Source organism: Haliotis rubra, unplaced genomic scaffold (genome assembly GCF_003918875.1).
Source record: "Haliotis rubra isolate DU_JTF1 unplaced genomic scaffold, ASM391887v1 Scf196, whole genome shotgun sequence".
In the NCBI taxonomy this organism is placed as follows: domain Eukaryota; kingdom Metazoa; phylum Mollusca; class Gastropoda; order Lepetellida; family Haliotidae; genus Haliotis; species Haliotis rubra.
In genome coordinates, this window is record NW_025765958.1 from 1,017,032 (window position 1) to 1,041,948 (window position 24,917).

Below are 24,917 nucleotides of genomic sequence, written 5' to 3' on the forward strand. Positions count from 1 at the left end.
CGAAATTCATTACATGTGTTGAATGGAATAATCATTTTCTAAATCCACAACCACTCATAGAATCTGATTCCCATATAATATCAACCTAAAATGGAACATCCCCTACATTTTTAATACTATACATTTGCTTCGTGTATGACCGATTGTAATACCGATTGATAAAAGAGAATGAAAGAGAGTTATCAATCATGTCATCTAACAGAGTAAATAAATTTTACATGTAGTTTCGCATGATATCCAGATTGTATCCATATGTATCATTTTATGTCCTTTGCCCGTGTAGACGAAATTAGGATAGTATCATTGTTGAAGTATGCAACTGGTCATTCCAGAGCATCATGAACAGGAAACAATGACAGGGTTTTCACGATAGCCAAAGTTTCCCGCGAACAGCGTTATAACATGTGTCGGTGTCTGAGCATGGTTCTATATATACTAGTGTCATGTTGGAAAGCTCGGACAATTCTGAAACCAAGTACACCCTCTGAGACGTTTGATTGGCTGACGCCAACTATATGAAATACAACCCGCGGAAGTTATTGAGCGATGGAGAGCAAACTACACTGAAAGGCTAAACCGAGTTTCGTTGGCCACAACTGACTTCAAATAGGCTGGGATGTCGATCAGCCAGCGTACAGAGCACTGAGCCGTGATGACGCAAAGATGACGGACTGTTAGCTTCTTCTCCATTGCAGCCATCTGTAAGGTAAGACTTCATATTAATATTTCAATATCTACAACAGCGTAGACATTGGGAAAATCAATTCCGACGCTGCGATGTTGGTCCATTTGAACACATTCAATTACATCAAATCGAATAATGTTTTCAGTATAGTTGAGGGTTAGTCTTCAGGAGACTATTTTTTATATCTAAATACAGAGTAGGTGTGCTGATTGGTGCTTTACTTCCATTATCCTTGACTGATTTCACTTCAATGTAGATTAATTTAATGTTTATGTAAAACATTTCTCGTCACTATATGGCTGAAATATTGCCGAGGTGACGTTAAATTCTAACTCACTTACTCACTCACTTCAATGTAGATCGACCAGACAACTCAATATTGTACATATATATATGGACACGTAAGTATATAACATTAGATAAATGGTAGCGATCCACACGAGTGTGTGTCATAGAAAACGTACGCAATTGTTCGCATTTGAGGACTTGGGACTCTATGAAATATCATCATTCACAAGTATGTGTTGCATTAACGGAGTTAATCATTGGTGGCATTGTAAACCAATCTCTTAAAGGTAAACTTTTAAAACAAATGTATGAGCAGCATCATGATGAAACCACGATAATCCATGAGGAAAGAAATCGCAGTGGCAATCACGTAACGGGATCCATTTGGCGTTGGTAATCAATACCTTTCAGAAATAATTAAAGTGATGAAAGGTGGTGTTTTCAATAGCCTCGTTAACTAATTTAGCACTTTGAATCAGCCGACGTGCAAACGACATGCATTTGTACAGTGGAATCAATTTCATGGTATTGACATAGGAAACAAGGTAATTTCCTTCAGTGTTCAAAGAATTTCATCTAGTTCAGTCTAATCCATTCTCGGATGGAACACGTTCTAATTGGTATTTCATGATCTTTTCGTGGAGATCGATGCCATGATAAAAAACACACTTTTAATCCAAAAGGTCAGATGTGGTCAGATGAGGAAGTGAATCACTTTCAGGAAAGGACCAGAATGCTTTTATCACTTGATGAATAGTACGTGCAATATATTGACTAGATATTGAAACACGTCACTTTTCCTTTGTGAACGCTGTAGGTATCGGCAAATATTCTATAACGTTTTTCAATGACATTTATATGGATATTGCACACAGTTAATGAATCCGTTCGTCTTTTCAGGAACGCATAAGTGTTACTTAATTACATGGCAGTAGCTGCCAACTTACCATCACTGTGCAATATAGTGAGTGAGTTAATATTTAAAGTCAAATCGGCCGTATTTCAGTCACTTCATGACTAAGAATATTGTAAATGTACAAATAAATAAAAATAAAGTTATCACAGAAATAATTTAAAACTAAAATCTAAAACATTTTAACTATAAATAACAATACAATATAAAAACAGGCTATATATAACAACTGAAGGTAGATCACCATACTAGGGACCATAGGGACTTACAGTACATCCTGCATGGACCCCAGCTAGATAATGTGCATTATAACCATAAGCGATAAAAACAAGTTCATAATCATAAGAATACTCTACAGATTGTGTTGTAAATTCTCGGTCACTCATAGCTCAGATTTAGGGTGAGTGAGTTAGGTTTAAAGCCACCGTCAACATTATTGCGATCCCCGGCCGCGTCATACCAAAAGACGGTACTTGTTGATCCCTGCCTGGCGCTCGGCATTAACGGGTAAAACAAGGACTGGTCGGCTTGGAGTCAGTGTAATGTGTTTGAGTGGGGTGTTCATGCTTAACTGCGGCATAGTATCTCAGTGAGCTAGCACTATAGAACCAGGTTAAATCTGGGCTAGTACAAGCAGCCACACATACACATGCATGCACGTCGTTATGTGAGCGAAGTATTCTCAAGTACCACCTTAAACCCCATTTCACCTCACCTCACCTCGACATTATTGCAGTCATATAGCGGGATTACAGGTAAAATACTTCTATTTCTTGGACGAAACTCGGGAACCGTGCTTACAAACCTTGGAGCACAATGTAGAATCGGATATAAAACCACGATCAGAGGAAGGGACGATTTACCCGTACATCTGTGAATCAAGAAATACATGAAACTAAACATAATCACGAATCCCTCAAACTTTGACATACACAGTTTTTAATGACTGAAGTTCATTCTTAACATTCTGGTGCTTTTTCAGCGCGATTCGGACAACATATGCCATTCACGATAACAGTAATATTATACATACATTGTACTTCGAAATATGATAGTAATTATCTGGAAACGTTTCCAGACAGCGAGTGATTGTTTTACGGTTGTATATTTACTGGTTTAACGGGAAGTCTCGCCAATCAATTTTATACGCTAACTGAAGGATGATAAGATGGAGCACGATGTGCCCAAACATTATGAGAAAATGATTATACTAGAGCTCCCTCAGTGATCTGGTGGTGTCTGGCTTATCTATTTCATAGCAGTTAACAACTTCAAGGAAATCAAATTCTTGTGTCTGTATATCTGGTCAGACAAGTAATGCAGTGTCAGCGCATCGTGTATCATGATGAAATATTGCAACGATTTGTTGGTTTTCACTGAAGTTGAACAGACGCCTGTATGAGCATCTATGATTTATAGACTTTGCATTTCCATTTTCCATGGACCGGGGTAGAATAGGTCTTCAGCAACCCATTCTTGTCATAAAAGGCGAATATGCTTGTCGTAAAAGGCGACTAACGGGATCGGGTGGTCAGGCTCGCTGACTTGGTTGACACATATCATCGGTTCCCAATTGCGCAGATCGATGCTCATGCTGTTGATCACTGGGTTGTCTGGTCCAGACTCGATTATTTACAGACCGCCGCCATATAGCTGGAATATAACTAAACTCACTCACTCCATTTTCCATGAGCATGTAATATCATCCGTATTATGCGTTGACGTTTCTTACAGTATCTGTTGCAATTTCTACGTCACATACCCTTCATTTCAAGCAGCTGTACATGTAATGTGCAGTTATTAAAAATTGTGGACATGTCATCATTTTATAACTTTGACTATCTGGAAAATGTTAAGCTACAAAACAGCTTTCCTGAGCATTCATGGCACATTACAGTTAACAGAGGACTCCATTCCGACAATATCCTGAATCTGTGGGTACATTCTGTTAGGAATCACTATCAAATAGGTATGATATCAGGTTGGCGTGCAGGGGTGAGCGTATCCTTAGAAATGAGTGAGTGTATGAATGCATGTTGTTTAACGTGTCATCTGTGTTATAGCTCGGCGAATTGTTTTGAATTGAATCTGGCATTGACAAATCAGCAGTTGATCGGATTGCATTGCAACACAAGCAGCCAGTTTAAGCACTGTTGGCACCAACTCAACAAAACATGAGATACTCAAGGCGTCTGTTTCGTTATCCACACAGGACAGGAAAACAAACGCCTTTTACTGTTATCTGATTAAATCTAGTGGAGACCTCATTTTAGAGTAATAGAAAAACATGTCCCCAATCGCATTACACCACTGTGCATTGTCTGTTTGTATTACTAGTATGCAAAAACAAGCTGAGTTGTAGAAAGAAAGGAATTTTCAACCAGTTCAGAATCTTGTATTTTTATTGTTTGGGCTGCACTCAGCAATATTCCAACTGTCTGAGCGGTGTGTAAGTAATCGACCAGACAATCCAGTGACATCCATCACGTGCATCACTCTACACAAATTGGATATGATGGCATCCATCAACCAAGTCAGCGAGCCTGACCACGCGAGCCCATTGATCGCTTTTACGAAAAATATGGGTTGCTGAAGATCTTCACAGGTGATAAGTTCAAGAGGAACCATTCACATCAACATGTAATCTATTTGAATAATTTGCATTGTATGCATGTGATGGTTGCTTCTTGGAAATAACAAAACGACAATGTTTGTCACAAAAAATATTTGAATGAACATCAACTAGAGTGTTTGTGTTTAATCTGAAAGATGTCCATACAATACAGCAGACGTCATATACAGCGGAGACATCTAAATCAAATTATAGGCCATCGGTTTAAAATTACGTATCATCGCCTGGATAAATTCATTGATTTGTGAGTTGAGTCCCAAAGGGCAACTCCCTAGCACGTCAGTGCGAAAACGTCGAAGCAGCAAAACAAACATGGCGGACGATGCAGCGCAATGCTTGCTATGTGTAACATATCTATTATCTGATGTATGTGAACAGTCTAGCTTATTAGTCGGGTGTTTGTGTTAGTGGACGAATAATGTAAATAATTGATCAGATGCATTGTAAATGTTTGTGTATGCCCGGAAGGACGACGGTAATTGCTATTCAATCAGTTCATCGCCCCATTAAAGCATGACATTTGCGTAAATAATACATTGATTTCAGGAACTAAATTAGATTAGAACTGAACCACAAACGTCAACGTAAAATGCAAATTATCGGAAACATGTACATTTAGTGGTTGAGTTATTGGGTTTTGGAAATGGCGCAGACTACAGTAAGGATTTTATTTTAATGTCAAACACAAAACAAACACCAGCGGGAATTACATAATCACGTTTTATTTTCTATTGCAAGAGAAGTGTTGACTTTTGTTGCGTCTATTTAAAACACAGTCACATTCAATGACACGACGTTATACAATCAGCAGCCGACAACAGCGGTGAAGACATGTTTGTACATGTAGTCATGTAGATATATATAGACAGCAATCACAAGCCATGTAGCTATAGTTCACTGTAATGTGGAACACTGATGTCTGGAAATAATGTCCAGACTGCAACCATACCGACAGTTATCAATACTTCTTTGTTGATAGGAGAGATTCCGTTTCGTTGTATTCTTGTCATGAATTCGTCAACAGTAACAGTTTCCCTTTCGCTGACCATTTCATTAAGTAGATCCAGTATTTCTTAAAGGTTATCGGAGTTCCGAGAAAGATGCTGTCTGATACAAATGTATTCGACGCTACGACACAGGTATTACATTTCGTTTGTGTGATAGCAATACTTCGTGTAATTATATTATTGGATTCTATCAGAGATCAATGCTTCCGTTGAAGACAGTCTCCAAACAAACATAGTCTAATACATCATGATGGAACAATCTTGACAACAGTTAATTTACTCGAAATGAAAGGTCTTGAAGATATGGTACATAAGGATCCAGTTCGGTAGTTTTTATGTTTCCTATACTATCTCTCTGATCAAGCCAAATATATAACAGAGAGCAAAGGAAACACAACCTATTCCAAACTTCGTCTTCTCGTGATTAGAAAAACAAAATGTGTCAGTGTCGTCATGTTCAGATGTATCACAAGGCTCGAGGCTTAAGATGGTGTGAGGATGTCATGTCAGGATAGGAATCCCCATCACATACTTGTAGCTAACGCCCTGTACAATGCAAAGAGCGAGCTTGCAAGAGCGAGTTGATTGTGTAATATCGTGTCTACGTTGCTTCTAAACAGTAATAGAACGAGTCCAGAAATGAATATATACAGGCCGAAACATACTACTGGGTTTAACATTACTTACCGCCTACAATTGTAGAAACTGTAATTCAGTTCAGTCTATATGTAACCGGCGACTAACAGGAGTGGTCAGGCTCGCTGACCTTGATTACACATGTCATCGCATCCAGATTGCGTATATCGATGGTCATGCTGTTGATCACTGGGTTGTCTGGTCCAAACCCGATTATTGAGTGCCGCCATATAACTGGAATAGTGCTGATGAGTGATTATACTACCAATTTCTGCAAAAGGTTCATCCAAAGCTTGAAGTTAAATTACAGTGAAAGGTAGCATTACATGTTGTACTAATTGGGCGGTGGGGTAGCCTAGTGGTTAAGGTTTTCGCTCGTCACGCCGAAGACTCAGGTTCGATTCCCCACATGGGCACAATGTGTGAAGCCCCTTTCTGGTGTCCCCCGCCGTGATATTGCTGGAATATTGTTAAAAGCGGCGTAAAACCAAACTGACTGACTCACTCACTCTTGTACTAATTAATCTGTGTTATGTTTCCTTAGGTTATGTTACTTTCCTTTCTTCAGACAAATAGAACGTTTTGTGTTTTGTTTTTCTTTAGAACCAAAATGAACGTGGCGCCTGAGAAAGGAAAAGAGACACGTTATGCCATTATAAGAAAATAGACCTGATATAGCGCATACAAATGAATTTGTTGCATGTAAACCAAATCATTCATTGCCTACATTGCGTTGGGTTGATTAGGGATTGACGTCAAACCAGCAAACACAGAGACATTGCAACATATATCTCCGTAAATGTCACTGAGCTCGGCGTAACATCATACCAGACACAACAAAGTTTCGGTTACCCGATTCCAATGCATTATCTCACCTCGCAAGATATACACGGCTTGAACGACTTCGGGATCACGATCGCTGTTGAGTCCCCACTCCATCAAATGAAGTCTCATATCTTTAATGATCATGACATTTAAAGAAAGGAAACACCTGTTAGTACTCACAAAAAAATGAACTCATCAATAGCGTCTAGCTTATACCTACATCATCTGCTCGAATATTTCAGTTCAGGTTTTTGCTCTTAATACCTCTTAACATGTTATGGACGTACCTTTTCTTTTTCACATCAAAGGAAGTATTATCTGTGTATCACTTACTACACCATGGTAGGCAATGTTCGTAACAGTTCTATGATGCTCAACACGAAAGGAAACCGTAGCGTCAAAATCGCATTAGCGCTTTGTGGTAAGCTTGGTAGTCCCCAAGGAGTTATCATTGTCCTTTTTTGACATTATACTCTAGGTTTTTGTCAGTTAAAATATTAAAATGGTAGGTTTATGCTAATTTCATATTCATATTTTACGATATGACTGGTATTATCACTAGAGGTAGACAGGAAAGTTCCCGTTTTGATCTCATTAGAACCAGATTGTATTCCTTGTAATTCAACAATAAGACCACGTAGGAATATATCTCTATTTATAAAACTCTTGGGTCTCATGATAAGAGTAAATAGCAACGCTTAATCATGGTAGTTGCCTTTTAAATATTCACGCAGCATTGTCATTAATAATTCTCTGATTCATCAACCATGATGTAGTTAGACACTAGGCAACGAGTAGCTTTAAATAACCAGCTTCCTCCCTGGAAAAGGGACCAAAAGAGAGAACTATTTCCGCAATTCTCAATTAAAATATATTCTAAGAGCAGAGTCTATTGTACCATGCCGACTTTATCATAGTCATGTATTTGCGAATCACTCTCAAATGGTGTTCGCCAATAATGAGTGTAGCCGCAGTCGGTGCCAGCTGTCACAAACACATGCAAAGGCAACTCAATTGTTCATTGTCAATGAAGTAAGGAACTGTTTGTGTGTTCCTAGTTTGCACAAAGACACAAATAGTCTATAAACAGGTTCATGTCAGAAGTAACGTCCACGGTTGGACGAAATTGTGAATAGTCGATCTATATTCTTTTACTTCTGACTGGAATTGACAGAATTAAGAACTATTCAATACAATACTATTTCGGAATGTGAGTTGCATTCTACCTATGTATTGAACAATTTGAACCTAGTGGCGGGTCAAATGTATACTTTAATCTCGAAAGTATAGTATACTTAAGAATAGATTACGTGGATGCATTCAGTGTGAATTTCGATTAAATCCTCTTTTTAGTCATGAGTAATAAATCGATATTCAAGTCAGTGAATTATCAATGGAATTTCTATGAGATAGGCTGGGACCTAGCAGCATTACACCTAGCTTGGAAAATCCCACTTCCATTTCTGAGAGCTCATTTTAATGTGAACATGTATCACTGCAGTAAACTTGTTTGATTAGACTGGATGCAGTTTATGGTTGACATATTCCATGCTGCTTTCCAACGAAAACAGCAATCCACGATGCCCAGGGAAATTGAAGAAGTATCATGTTAGCTGATGCAATTTCTATTCCCAAAATAGAACCATGAGCAGTTGTATTCCTTTATAATTTCACCTCAATTTTCCAAATTGTCACACTTTCATTTTTTAAGGTTGTGATTTTGAGTGGAAATAAATATTAACAGACTTTCTTTATGTAATGATATCCAAGTCGATTTTACGAATATAACTTGAAAACCCTTAAGGTTGCCTATTCCGTGCTATTACAATCTCATTGTCTCACAATAACCTTGACTCGGGGGAAATTTGATCCTCATTAGACACTATAAATCGAGAGCATCAATATATGTGCATGACTGTCTGTTGAAAATCGGAGTAGTTATGAAACGTGATAGATTTTTGTTTGTTTCAACATAAATGCCTAGGTAACCTATTCTGCCGTTTCTCCAGGGACAGTGTATATTTGTGATTATCGCTCCACTTCTTTCATGATTCATTCTTTTCATCCTTCCTGAAGGGTCGGCTTCTGTGATGTGATCAACCAAGGTATCAGAGTTAACGTCACCGTCACATCATACAATACTCGCTCTCAGAGACACCTCTTATGGTGATCTATTTATCAATTTACGATTTTACACTATGATAGTATATCGGATGTGTTATGTCTGTGGCATTGCATATTTACAACATAGTTTCGTGATATCAAGTTCATCATAATGTGATAAACTAAAACCTACTTAGCGTTCCCATAAGATAAGCTGTTCTAAAATAAATCTTTTAACGAGTCCTGGCACGTTTCACACTGTTCGATTGGGAGGTCATGTCAAGTCTATGCAGTGGGTACAGAATGTTTTGTGCTCTAAAACGAGCTTACACATCGAAGTAAGATATGTTACACTGTACAATGGACAAGTCACGCTTTTATGCTAAGCATAAAAGTGGTATTATCAAACAAAACGTGACATAAGTTACAAAAGTTCACATTAAGAGTGAGTGAGTGAGTGAGTTAATATTTATCGTCACATCGGCAATATTTCAGCCATATCGTGACGAGAACAGTATATAATTATATTATAGATCAATAAATTAGGACATTAAAAAGACCTGTTGACGAAGAAAAGTAAAACTACTAGTGTATCACATATATCCATTTAAAACTAGCAATTAAATCTAAAATATTGGAACTATAAATGACAATACAATATAAAAACAGGCTATAGATTGCCAACAACTGAAGGTAGATCGCCATACTAGGGACCATGGGGACTTACAGTACATTTGCTTCCTGCATGGATCACCACACTTTCACACATTAAGAAGAACAAACATTCTGTAATCACCGTATAATTCTTATCATGGCCAAGGATCTGCCTGGTTTAAGCGTTCGCTCGTCACGCCGAATAGCCTGGTTCGGTTCACCACATTGGTACAATGTGTGAAGCCCACTGCTGGTGTCCCCAGCCGTGATATTGCTGGAATATTGCTAAAAGCGGCGTAAAACTAAATTCACTCACTCAGTCACTCTCCCAACGATCTCTCACACGTACAGAGTAAAGGTTCCTGGAGTCCGACAAAAGACTATGATAATTATGATGTGTTTGTTGTTAACTCACGCATTTGGTTATCACCAGGCAGTCCATTGAAACGGCATTGCGCTCAGGCCTGTTCGGAACTTCACCCCTACCACCGCCGCCGTCGTTGCCGCCAGCGAGGTGATATTTCTCCAGAAAGTAGGCAATGGTGTTGACATTATGGGATATGCTATCGTGGGTAGCGTCCACATAGCTTCGGAGAATTCGCATGACACATTGTGATACAAGGTCAAAATCCACACATTAACTTAAAGGTCAAGGTTACAAAGGATAACGCTGTATGTGGTCTGATGATTAGTTGTACAATGTAGAAATGCCGGTTGCTGTTCTATATCCCTTAGTGTCTAGTGGTTAACAGATCCACTAAATTGAATATGACTTACGGACGAAAACTGATGGTGCTGTTCCTTAAACAAGAAGTGGGTCACTGTGACCTGATTTCAATAAGTAATGACATGTCGCACTTTTATGACATCAAGTACTCGAGACAACATTCGATCAATCTACTGTTGATGAAATTAGCAGGATTCCCTCTGTGAAAGTCGCGTTTATTATTAATATATCATAGGCATATGTTGATATGATGTGTCGATGTTCGAAGTGTCAGTAGACTCTAGAAGGTATCTGCTTTCATTTCCATAGTGCTTTTCATCTTGTAGATTGTTTTCCAGTGCAACATGGACTTGGCATAATGTTTTTAAATCTTGACAGTACTGAGCGTATTTTTGTACCGGGGATTATGTGCGGCATCATTTGGTGTGCCACCTCTAGTATTTTCATTGATCGAACAGTATAGTGGTGCTTACATGTGGAATATCTTTTTCATACACAATGTGCAGGGTGACTGGATGAGAGCCAGCTGGGACAACATGGGTTTCTTCCGGTTTCAGTTTGTGCATTGTACCAATCATGTAGTGGCCGTGATACAGATGTACGCTCTACTCACGTAGACATTACCAACTCCAACATGCTGGTAGAAGCATGGAAGGTCGACAGATATTCAACATATCTATCTTCTCTTTTGGTCTTTTCTTTTTTCGCATGTAGGTGTGACATACCCATATATGTGCACTGATCTTTTCTCGACTATCCTCTGGGTGATGACTGATCGAGAAAGATAATATAATGTTCTTATCAAAATCGAATACTGCGCAAACCAGAGGAGGCTATAAATTGTGTGCTTGCTATAACTAGCTATATATATAGCCGAGGTTATAACCTGTGTACCATTCACAGCTGCCTAAGGTGCTGGAATGTGGCGTACAGGGCTGCCTCCCATGGAGACGGCGGAAACCTGTAATTGTGCACTTCATGCAGATTACCTTCCGAGGTTTCTCAGCAGTAGACATGTCCATCATTTGCAGGCCTACACTACTGTACTACTTTCTTTCCACATTAATTAATTGACGGGATATAACTCGGACAGTGGCAAACCGTGATTGCCAACCTCACCCACTCACTCGAACCAAAGAAATTGATGCTGTTCGATTTTGAGAATAATGCTACTAACGAAGATTAATAAAATATGTTTTGTCCGATTTTGGAGAAACAGGACTATATGTACAAATCTGTAGTTTGTAAGGTTTCAGATAGACATTTGTGATTGCCTTTAATGAAATATTCAAGGGAATTCACAAACGGGTCGATTTATACGCCATTGACGTATAAATCTATCATTAATATTCCTAATCATCATTAATACAAATTTGCCCAAACCCTTGAAATCGTATTTACCCATATCGCCTCTCTGTAGCCTCTCACCGCACTACATAAGGAGCTGGTGTATTGTATCACTGAAGACAACGTCTCAACATTCGGCTTTAAATACAGTATTGGTTTGACATTCAGTGAAAATCAATTTACCAAATAACTAAAAATAAAGCAATCTTCTTGCTTCGTCTTTAAATGATAACTCATATCCGTATCCTTGGTTACGGACTGCTCTAATCAAATACATGCTCATCGATGGTGGTATTGTTTTGTCATAAACAAATATAGCCGCGCTGATTTTCAATTCATATTTATCCGGATGCATAAAACATGTTCGATACATAATATGTGTAACATGTCTCCTAGACGTTTCTCATTCAGAGAAAGCACTCATTTATACCAAGTGCCTGTATCATCTTCCAATGAGTCAGCGCATTCTGTTGCAAGACGCTTCGATGGCTCTGCAAATATATCACACAGGCTCACCGACTACCTGTACAAACGTTTGTTGGACTACACTATCTATATGTATCTTGCGGATCGTTTGTTTCATCCTCTCTCCATAAATGTTTAAAAAGCAAGTGTCTGTATCAATATTGGGCTACGGTGCCTGATCTCGAACAATTACAGATTGTGTTTCTAAAATAGACCGTTTCTGTAGCCATCGTCACTACGAGTTTGGTAATAGATGAATGGTTGGCGAGGATGTAACAGCGTTTGTTTGCCACACACTGTGTGAAGCACATTATTGAGGTTACCCGTGGTGGGATTGCTGGGATATTGCTGCAATTGGCGTAAAACCCTCCTCGCTCATTTCTCGGTAATAAATTAAAATAATGTTCACGATCAAATTTATATGCTCATAAAATCACTCGCCAAAGCATGCCAAAAGCGGTACATTATTACTCTGGTGAATGGAAGAGTATGCATTCGATTTTCATTATCAGCCCCGTGGGACGAATACAATCTAAAGTGGATGTGAGGCGTTTGAAGATTAACAGTGGCATTACTATCTCGCACTAGCGGGTACCCACTCTGTGCTGGATGATCAGAGGCATAGTCAGAATGAAGTCACTTGCTTGAAGAGACACAACCAGTAACGTGCTCTCGGGAGTCCATCTGCCGAACGAAGTCACCCATTTATGAACTCTTTACGATTAATGTCGAAACTTCGAACTGTGTTGAACTGTGCTCCGGCATCAACTACCAGTTCAACGACCTCCTCGGTTTACAAAATGAAGTATTTCATTGTATTTTAAATTAAGGGAGACATAATAATTTCAAAACAAGAAGAAGTAATTCAGTGTCTGTAAAACAAAAACGCAAAAGTAGACAAATGGTAAATATCTGAGTTTTGCAGATATTTATACAAAATGAATACCCAATATAAGTTTCTTATATCCGCATGCATCGGGGATGGTTTGTGCTGGTAGAATAAATAACGGGCAAACACACCAACATGAAATGAACGTGCTACATATTGGATGGGCTAGGAAAAGGTTGGGGTTTCATTTTTCAGTCATCACAATTGTGAAAAGTGAAACCATGCCACGAATGACCTCAAATCAACAACGCCAAAGGCCGCATGCAGACAGGGGACTTGGCTGCGGTCGTGGGCAGGTTTCTCAACGGATCGCCAAACACAATTCCAAGACTATGGAACCGTAATCAGACGCAGGGGCCAACGCCTGGCTTACCCAGTTACGTGGTAGATTCAGCACGACCACGTCTACAGCGACAGCAACACCAGGATTGCGTAGGATTTCAGCCCAGACAGTGAAGAACCGTCTACGCGCCGCAGGTATTCGCCCGAGATGAACAGTACGAGGCGTTATTCTGATCAGCATCGTCGGCTGCGACATCAATGGTGTCAAGGACCCAGAGTTCGGCCCCAACAGCGACATGTTTGGTGTATAGACGTTTCACGGTTTTTGCTTCTCCGTACCGGCAGAAGACGTGGTACTGCATATATTTATGTGAATGAGACAGATGTGGGGCCGGCAGCGTTCCAATGATGAAATTCTTGGGCCACACGTCCTTTATGTTATGCAATACGTAAACGTGATTTTTCAATACGACAACATGACGGGACAACGACCTTTTTTGAGGAATCACAACATTCATGTACTGCCATCACCCTCAAGGTCTCCAGGATGTCGTTGTACAAAGCAATCTTAACGCTTAGGTTATCGTAACTCCCATACCTTAACCTAGACTTTTGACAGTCATAGTACAAAAGTTGTACAACGGCACCCTGATGTAGACCCTATCGAACGTTTATGAGATGTTCATGACCAACGTCTGCGATCACGCCAGCAACACAGAACCTCCAACATAATCACTGCAGGAAATGTGGGGGGAACATTTCCCAGGGAACAATTCCAAATCTGCTGGTTCCATGAGGCGACGATGCCAGGCAGTTCTGGACTCTCATTGGGTTCATATAAGATGATGAGAACAGATGACCTTCATTGTGATATTCGATTGTTTCATGTGTGACATAGTCAGTGACAGTGACAAATCTGAACATGGTATTATGATCTGTTGCTTATTAATATAATACATAAAGTATACACCCCAAAAAAACCTTTGTCGCTTTAATTTGCAGAGTGCATTATATTTAAAATGTCAAAATCATGTTCATAGTCGCAAGAATTTTGATTACATTACATAAAACATGCACTCATTTTTCACCACCAAATGATTGTAATACCAGGTGTTCGTGAAAGTGTTATAATTCTTGCCCACGTATATGCCGCTTGTCGTTCTCCTAAAACACAAACGAGAACATATGGTACATTCAACAGCGGTATTATTTTGCAAACTGAATCGCAGCACAAAAAAGGATTGCATCAAGCATCAAATTGATGATTCATGATTCGGAAATGTCTTTCACATATCTAGTAGTACCATAAACGTTCTTGAAAGCTTTACTGAAGCCATGATTATTGATCAAACACGGTTTGAGTGTGTTGCGGGGCGGGCGCTGTGTGACATCTTCGTAGACACAGCTTGTTCTGTGGTGCCAGAAACTTGAAATTTAGACACAAGACCTCAAACAATAGCGTATCAGAGAGGTAAGGGATCTCGCTTTTACTCTTCAATATTTTCCTTCTTCATAAAGGATCGGCCTCTCTTCAGTGATTCTAGAAGCGATTTGCACCAATGTCACTGATACTCCGTAAAATCCTAGCTCGAAGATTCATATTTTGCAGGCTGCGAATCATTTTCTAATATAACAACTCAGTTAACACCATTATGATGAACTCTTTGTGATTGATGTGTTGTGATGTTGATTTCCAATACATAGTACTTCATTTTTTATGAGAATACGTTTTTTATCAATCCATGATACACATAACCGATTCTCATAACACATCAAGTGTATATTTAATTAGAATTCAAATTATGGCTATATATGATATAAAGTTTTGAGGTATATGTACACAGTAGTATGTGATACAAGCAGTGTATATCACTCCAGTAAAGGGGCGGTGAGGATAGCCAAGTGGTTTAAAGCGTTCGCTCCTCACGCTGAAGACCCGGGTTCGATTCCCCACAAGGGCACAATATGTGAAGCACATTTCTGGTGTTCCCCGCTATGATATTGCTGGAATATTGCTAAAACTATCGTAAAACTAAATTTACTCACTCACATATATAAAAAACCAACGAAACTGAAATGAGTTTGGGAAAGTGTCGTGAAACAAAGGCATTAACTTTGCACTATAATTATTTTTTCAGTAGTCACGAACGTAATGGTACTTCAAAAGTGTACCTTATGAATGATACGGAGTATAAAATCATTGATCGCCTAGGCGACGTGACCAACATGACATTAACATTATAGAAGTAAACACGTTAGGAGGTGTATTGAGCGCATCGACGTTATATCGAAATTTGTCGTCATAATTCGATATCACCTGGCGTCAGATGTTACTATTTCTGCGAAGCATATTGTTTCCTGGAGACAAACAGTGTCTACAATCGATAGCATCCAAAGGCTGATTAACAGCTATTTCGTGTAAATCAGTTTAGTAAATAGTAGTTATAGATATACTTTCGAAAAGGGTTATTTATTTGATCGACAACGGTTGCTCACGGTCTTAAATACTGTTGCACACGTGTTTCCATTGATCATTATCATCACATGATGAAGCAGCACCCATGAATGTCCTCACAGGGGAGGTGGGGGTTCGATCGCGTGTGACGAATTGAGGAAGGTTTTAGGTTGGTGAAACTCACCACCATGACAATGAAGGACAATAGAGAACAGACACTCGATCTCATGACCAGCAGAATCAGGATCGATTAAGTAACTTAACTCTGCATAACATTGCTACGTCTTCGCTAACTCAGTAAGAATGTGAATCCCTTTGGGGATTCCAGATCAGCATATGACAGTAGTTCATGCTTGTTACGAGAGACGACGAACATGAAGATTGTATTGTCATTCTACCTGATCTTTCCCATACTGAGTGAGTAAACTGTGTGCCGATTTGGGGAATATGCCAGGAGGGAAACACCAGAAAAGTGAGTGAGAGAGTTAATATTTAAAGTCACATCGACAGTATTTCAGCCATATCGTGACTAAGAAAGTTGTAATTTAGAAATGAATAAAACTAAATTTAGATATTATACTTACCTGTCTGCAAAGGACTGTAAAACAACTTAGATTATCACAGAAATGAATTTAAAACTAGTAATTAAAGCTAAAATATTTTAACTATAAATGAAAATACAAAATAAAACAGGCTATATATTACCAACAACTAAAGGTAAATCATCATACCATACCAGGGACCATGGACACCAGAAAAGGGTTTCACACACTGTACCCATTACAGTAGTACTGAAATCCTTGTTACTTTCGAAACCTAATCATCACCATACTAGGGACCATGGCCACCAGAAAAGGGTTCCACACACTGTACCCATTACAGTAGTACTGAAATCCTTGTTACTTTCGAAACTTAATCATCACCATACTAGGGACCATGGACACCAGAAAAGGGTTTCACACACTGTACCCATTACAGTAGTACTGAAATCCTTGTTACTTTCGAAACTTAATCATCACCATACTAGGGACCATGGACACCAGAAAAGGGTTTCACACACTGTACCCATTACAGTAGTACTGAAATCCTTGTTACTTTCGAAACTTAATCATCACCATACTAGGGACCATGGACACCAGAAAAGGGTTTCACACACAGTACCCATTACAGTAGTACTGAAATCCTTGTTACTTTCGAAACCTAATCATCGCCATACTAGGGACCGTGGACAACAGAAAAGGGTTTCACACACTGTACCCATTACAGTAGTACTGAAATCCTCGCTACTTTCGAAACTTAATCATCACCATACTAGGGACCGTGGACACCAGAAAAGGGTTTCACACACTGTACCCATTACAGTAGTACTGAAATCCTCGCTACTTTCGAAACTTAATCATCACCGTACTAGGGACCATGAACTCCAGAAAAGGGTTGCACACACTATACCAATTACAGTAGTACTGAAATCCTTGTTACTTTCGAAACTTAATCATCACCATACTAGGGACCATGGACACCAGAAAAGGGTTTCACACACTGTACCCATTACAGTAGTACTGAAATCCTCGCTACTTTCGAAACTTAATCATCACCATACTAGGGACCATGAACTCCAGAAAAGGGTTGCACACACTATACCAATTACAGTAGTACTGAAATCCTTGTTACTTTCGAAACTTAATCATCACCATCCATGGACACCTTTTGTTAGAAACACACTACCATTACAGTAGTACTGACCTTGTTACTTTCAAACTAATCATCACCATACTAGGACCATGGACACCAGAAAAGGGTTTCACACACTGTACCAATTACAGTAGTACTGAAATCCTTGTTACTTTCGAAACTTAATCATCACCATACTAGGGACCATGGACACCAGAAAAGGGTTTCACACACAGTACCCATTACAGTAGTACTGAAATCCTTGTTACTTTCGAAACATAATCATCACCATACTAGGGACCATGGACACCAGAAAAGGGTTTCACACACTGTACCCATTACAGTAGTACTGAAATCCTTGTTACTTTCGAACCTTAATCATCATCATACTAGGGACCATGGCCACCAGAAAAGGGTTTCACACACTTACGGGAACAAACCGTAAGGAGAGAACGCTTTAACTGCCAGACTACCCCACAACCCCATTTACCGATACAATGTGCGGCGTGGATCGCAACACATACAATAGAGAACCAGACTCAATTATCCATGTGCTGCCATGATAGGAAAGAATAACTGCGATGCAAAACAACATTCATGTATTAATGCAGGGATTATGACAGCACATTGATGTGAAATAATGTCACCGTGTCTCATTTGACAGTGTTCAACGTCTGACATTCACATGATCTGAGTTCATCCTGTTTTGTATAATAGCAACACATCTTACATTACCTGAGCAGTTCACAAAAGTACATGTCATCGGCCTTAAAGGTAAACGATGACTCATTCCTACTATCACAACCCATGTCACTAATTGTATATGTGTGCCATTAACAGTAGATTACGCCGTCAAGGTAGATCACGGCTGAAGCGTACACTAACAGCGTTTACATTGCTGGGTAGATTACTAAATGCTGTCATTAACAATCGATTCATTCCCACTGCTTCGGGTCTCTTTCAACAAGGATATCTGGGCCTGTCCGATTATCCGAACACAGTCAACCTTGGTTACCGTTAAGGGTTATCTCACATAACAGTGTGACGTATTGTAGATACACTGAATCAACCTATCATAAGACATCAAACATGATTCGACACAAGTCTTGAAATACGCCAAGCATCGGGGTGTACTTGATTAGATTATGTCAACAAACATATTCAAACAGAAGAATGCTGTGGAATTTCACAATATGGAACAACATGTGGAGTTGTCCAAGGCTGTATGAACGTCGTTTCTAACCCGTTAACTCAACTAAAGAGCACACACGTCGGTGAGTCTTGGACTCTAAATGAGGCACAAATATCTGGACATAACTACGTATATGTGTAACGCTGTTCTGACCATGATACATTAAATGTACTATTAAGACTGTATTTATATCGGATGGAAAACGTTGGGTCTCTAACACAATTATCACACACAAAAGTGATCATCAATTTACTGGAGTAAGTACTACTATTGTATTAGGATTATATGTATTGGGAAGGCAATAACCTCAAAATCGTTTATACGATAAGAAATGTTCCCCTGAGAAAGGATATGCGATTCCAGCATTCCCATCAGACATATAATGAATCAAAAAGCTTTGTCAGCCAATTGATCTACTTTGAGATTTGAAATAGAAACCCTGGATTGTTTTCTATCCAATTAATCAGGCCGATGAACTGTGGCATTGGGTTTAACATATGTCATTCCTTATATATGTGGCATCAGAGAAACGTACTGCGGACAGACTTGAAAATAACGAAATAAACGATTTAGAAGACATTGATATATTTTCCAAATCTGAGATCTCGAGCTCCTGATAATAAGATGCATAAGAACTTCCAAGATGCTTCGTCCTTGTGTATGGCCTCATTGGTGTTCGTGTCAGGTAGAACCCTCGAAGAGCAATCTCGATTTCCTTGTGACTATAGATTTTATGGATGTTGATGGCATGGACTAAGAAGCGGCCCATCATTACCGTACAACGAGTCGACAAGCACATGCTCCGGGCTTTCATAGTGAGCTGTTAATGGGAACAATATTTCACTGAAATAATACAATTTGACACTAGATGGATCCAAGCCATAGAGTGTTCTCCATTGAACTCCCCCTCCTTTACGCTGAGATGCCTTATCGATGAGGTTTGATCACTGAATCGCGATCGATCGCCAAGGCAAGGGCAACAGCGATAGGAAAGTAATTTGTTTCCTCCACGAGTAGAAGGGTTTGCTCGACTTCTCTTGTCAGCGGGACCATTAAATAGAAATGACTTACTCTAACAGTCAAATAGAAGCAAATCTTCCGTGATTGTGGCGATGAGCCAAGACCTGGAGCAACAGTTGTGTCGTTGACTGGAAGCGTCATATTAAGGTTAGTATGGATTGTTGTACTTTAGTAGGTGTGGAATTAGCAGCTTACAGCAGAGCACTTTGGATATTACAGTACACCGAATATACTTTTCATCAGGAAATGTGTCTTGACAAGTTTTACTCGGTATGTATTAACAGCAATTTCATTGGAAACACAATTCTTCGTTTTACCTTTTTATTATATGACAAAATCATGCATAAAAGTGCATTATTGCGTATTATCTCCGCTACCCCGATATTTATCTGCAGTATTTCGTCTGTGATAGATAATGCTATTTCGTGTTGTTTTTGATCTTTCAATCGGAAATAAACATCAGCGTACAAACATTATTCTATGTTTGTTTCCAGGTAATGTGTTTTCCTAACGCTTATTATTACCGGTCCGTCTGTCCAATGCATCGCAAACATCTCTGTCTGTGGTTGCCATAGTTCTCGTTCCCGCAAGCATATTACCTAATGAACCAGACTAAGTAAATTCGCTGTTGTGTAAATGTTGGTCTGTTTTGAAAACCTGCGCCAGGTGCATTATCCCATTACTCTTACGCTCATGGAGCCCATAATCAGGCCTCAATTTCCAAGTGTCTCTTCTGCCCGGTTTGATGTGTGGACTCTGGAGCTTGGATGCGATAATGATAGGCAATTTTGACGACCGCATTTTGCACTAGCAGCGCAATGAATCATGCCGGTGACAAGGATTAATTGGAAACTGATAGTACAGTGTTGGACTTGATATTCATACTATCGTATGACGTCTACACTCCACACTGGTTTGTGTTGGCTCTGCCATCGCTGAAGGCTTTCTATCAGATGGTGCGATAGCTTATACTTTCATTGCTTACCTGTTTAGAAAGTAACACGATACATTTATCTCTTTGCTGCTATAACAAAAAACATAAAAAGCGTGTCATGTTTGCACCACGACCATCTAATATGGAAATTAATGCAACTCTTGGGAATCATCATACACATTTTGGGGATATATATGCATGAAGTTGTACGATGTTTGCTTAGAGCTCTGCGATTATCACGAACTGATTGAACCGTATATATGACCCTCCCTCCTGGTTTCCTACGAAACCGAATATACTCCTAAATTTAATGAGAAGCACATGTATGAAATACAGGAAGTAGGATGCTTATATTTTATTTTAGGAATGAATTTTAGAAATCTGATGCAGGTAATCATGTGCTCGCAACATACATGACCCGGGTTCCAATTTTATCCACGTGCTAATTCGTTTCTTTCAAATGTGTTCGCCCATGTCCGGGTTATTTATGATATATCATATCCGCGTTTAGATGTACGTATTATGAAGATGGAAATTACTACAACCATCATGCATATTTTACAGTTGTATATTCAATATCACTACTTGATGTAGGACGTAGGCTTCGTTTGTAGGGGCAGGGAATCCTGTCATAGAAATGTTTAACCAGATCTGTAAGTACTAGACTTTACGTTTTCATCGACGTCTATTGTTGTTTTTCAGCTAGCCATTCTAATATTGACCTAACCCATATCTGGGTGTCAGGTACGTGTACAACTCATTGGTATGTTTGTTTAAACGATCGACACACACCGAGAATTATCCCTTTGGTGATTCCAGACAAATGATAAATGTGTTTTACATCGACCATGCAATAGAGACCCAATCAATCCAGGCACAGTAGTCATTTGTTAACATATTTAATTGAATTGTGTGACATATGTGTGTTGTTGAAGTGGTTTCATATGAAGCACAGTTGAAGCAGTCCTTTTGACCATCATGAATATAGTTTATCAATGATTCTGTTTGCTCTGTGGGAGGGGGTCCTCATGGAAAGTATAATACAGTTTGAAACATGTTCAAGCAGAGTGATAGTTGTATATATATTCCATATACAAAGAGCCTAATGAGTGAGTGAGTGAGTTAGAATTTAACGTCACCTCGGCAATATTTCAGCCATATAGTGACGAGAAATGTTTTACATAAACAATAAATTAAAGTTGCTAAATAATCAGTCATCGAAGGACTGTAAAATAACTAGATTATCACAGATGGAGTCTAAAACTAGCATGAACATGTAAAACTATTTTATTTACGAAGACAATACAATATAAAAACGGGCTATAGATCGCCACCAACTGAAGGTAGATCACCATACTAGGAAAAGAGCCTAATGTAAGTGCATTTACTTCAACTAGGCGCCGAGGTAGCCTAGTGGTTAAAGCGTTCGCTCGTGAAGCCCAAGACTGGGGTTCAATGTGTCCCCCACTCACTCACTCACACTACTTGTACTTTCGTTAGTTTCATTCGTTAAGCTCATTTCTGGTGTCCCCCGTCGTGATATTGCTGGAATTTTGCTAAAAGCGGCGTAAAACCAAACTCACTCACTCACTCACTTCATTCGTTAAGGAAAGCAACACGGAGTAAGTAAAATGACTTAATTGATATTGTGGCTCACTCTCCAATCGCATCGTCTTAATTACATTACACAGGTGTGGGAATTCAGATAAATTGTCAAAGGTTCGTGAGAAGTACAGATGAGACGCAACAGCGAAAACTAATCCCAGACTCAGACTGAATGAGTCCTTCTGGTGCTCAAGTTGCTGTAGTTCTTAGAAAATCAATGACCCTGAGACACGGCTGTATGTTTTCAACATTGCCTTTCTTATGTTCACAATAAGTGTGTGGTCATTGAGTTTGCTGTATTAATTATCATAGGTCACGTACATACGACTTTCGTGGTCGTGATTTACAATGTTTAACATCATCATAAGTCAGTGTGTTCGTAAGCGCAGTAAAGGCTTCTGATTCCCTCTGTCAGGTGCGTGTATTTACATCCGTAACTATCAGTGACAGTAAGTTTCTGAACATTATGAGATCAAAACCATCTGCCTTTTAGAATACCATGACATGAATTTCTTAAAAAGCTAATTCTATAACTGAATTTCTGTCAGATATGCCACGTAAAAGAATAGCTTGTGAAAATGAAAATTAAGATGACAAAAACGAAAATTCAAAATTAAGGCTATGCACAGGTCTATATCTGTATGTCAGATTGGTCAACAGATTTATCACAAGTGTATATCAAGTTGAAATGAATGATGATTAAGTTAAAATGACAGACGAAAACTGTTAATCGAAAGAAAGTCATTACGTCACTAATTCTTACATGACTCTAACGGATATCAACAATTCAACGTGCTCAATTTCCATCCAGGTTTTCAATTACTCCTTGAGAGATTTCAAACAGGTTAGGGGCGGTGGAGTAGCCTAGTGGTTAAGGCGTGCGCACGTCACCATTTCTGGTGTCCCCGCCGTGATATTGCTGGAATATTGCTAAAAGCGGCGTAAAACTAAACTCACTCACTACTCAAACAGGTTATCTACATCGAGTGACACGAGGATGTTCTGGAAACTCAATATGTGTTTAGGAATCCTAAAAGCGGTAAACATTACAAATGTGACGCCGCATATGTGCTGAAATATGAAGTTTTCATACTTAAATGAACAATGTACCTTTCTAAAACTCCCTAAACAACTGTTATACAATGTATATGTATATATCCAGATAACATTTACTTCTTTTTTTCATGAATGTATTTTCTCAATGAAAACCAATATCCAAACTTATCTTTGTCTAAAAGCATCACCGCCAGGGAGTTGAACTATTGCGTGACCGATAATGGCAACATGAAGTTTTCTTTCAAGCCAGCGTGATCGGCACATCAATTTTGGTCCTTGTAAACGGTGACGCAAAGCAGTTTTTTATTTCTATTTCTCGAAATACCATTGTTCTGTGAGTTCATAAATACAAAATGATGGTGTATGGTTTTTTTAATATTCAAAGCTAAAAGCTTTTAGTTTGTTTCATAAAAAAACATGGATTGAAGAGAAACCATTATTTTTATATTTCTTATGAATGGTTGCGAGTATTCCTCAGAATCAATTCCATATAGTTTTCGTGAAGACAAAAATGACAGCTTAGGGTATCAGTTATTCGGTTTCAGTAAAAAATGAGGCTTTAGAATTGATAAAGATGTCATAATGCAATTTCGATTGTTCGGTGCTGTGTACCACCACTTTATGATTGATACCGTGGGCCCAACCGCAACCTAACCATAGCTTCGTTGTGAAACCGATTCGAATGACATGACCTTACACAAACTGTCCAGTCAGGGAAACTGACTTTTCTCCCAAACACCCCGTCCCGCTAATAACACATGCCATCACCTAGCAGTTCTCATAAACAGGTCCATCAGTGTTGCTATGGGATACTCAAACACGTGTTACGATTCATTTATCGGGCCCTTGCGAAATAACGGTTAGGAACAGGTGTGGCTGGAACCTTGCACTATTTCCTGTCATTGTCACTGACGTTATGTTTCCTCATCATGCAGTTTCCGTTAATCCTACATTTAAACACTGGGCTTGTTTTACAGGCCTGTGTATAAATTGTCTTCCATGACGCAAATAACAGAGTATTTCCTTAACTGGTATCAGAATTAAGCCAAATGCAACCTGATATTGGCATAGTGTTTCAATTGACCTTGAATGCAATTATTATGCCGATAGGGTTCGTTATGACCATTGTTTCGGTGGGTTGTTGCAGAACGTTTGGAACCTGACGAGACAGGAACTGGCCTTGACTCACAGTTTTGTATTGTCTCGTGAAACCACGCGCTTCTTAACGTCCACGTGTTTGCACCTCCAAACACATCACCCGCCCCCACCATCCACACCCTCTACAGGAGAACCCGTGAAGGTCCGGGTTAGAATATTGATCTTCAGTAACCCATGCTTGTCATAAGAGGCGACTAAAGGGATCGGGTGGTCAGGCTCGCTGACTTGGTTGACACATGTCATCGGTTCCCAGTTGCGCAGATCGATGCTCATGCTGTTGATCACTGGATTGTCTGGTCCAGTCTCGATTATTTATAGATCGCCGCCATATACATGTAGCTGGAATATTGCTGAGTGCGGCGTAAAGCTAATC

The 24,917-nt window shown here is 39.3% G+C and overlaps 1 protein-coding gene across 1 annotated transcript in view; it reads left to right on the forward strand.

Moving 5' to 3' along the window:
* Positions 1-389: 389 nt before the first annotated feature.
* Positions 390-24,917, forward strand: part of LOC124274927 (probable G-protein coupled receptor 139) — a 67,648-nt gene continuing 43,120 nt past the window's right edge. The window contains exon 1 of the mRNA XM_046710292.1: positions 390-706. The gene's annotated coding sequence lies outside the window, so the exon portion shown is untranslated. The remainder of the gene's footprint in view (positions 707-24,917) is intronic.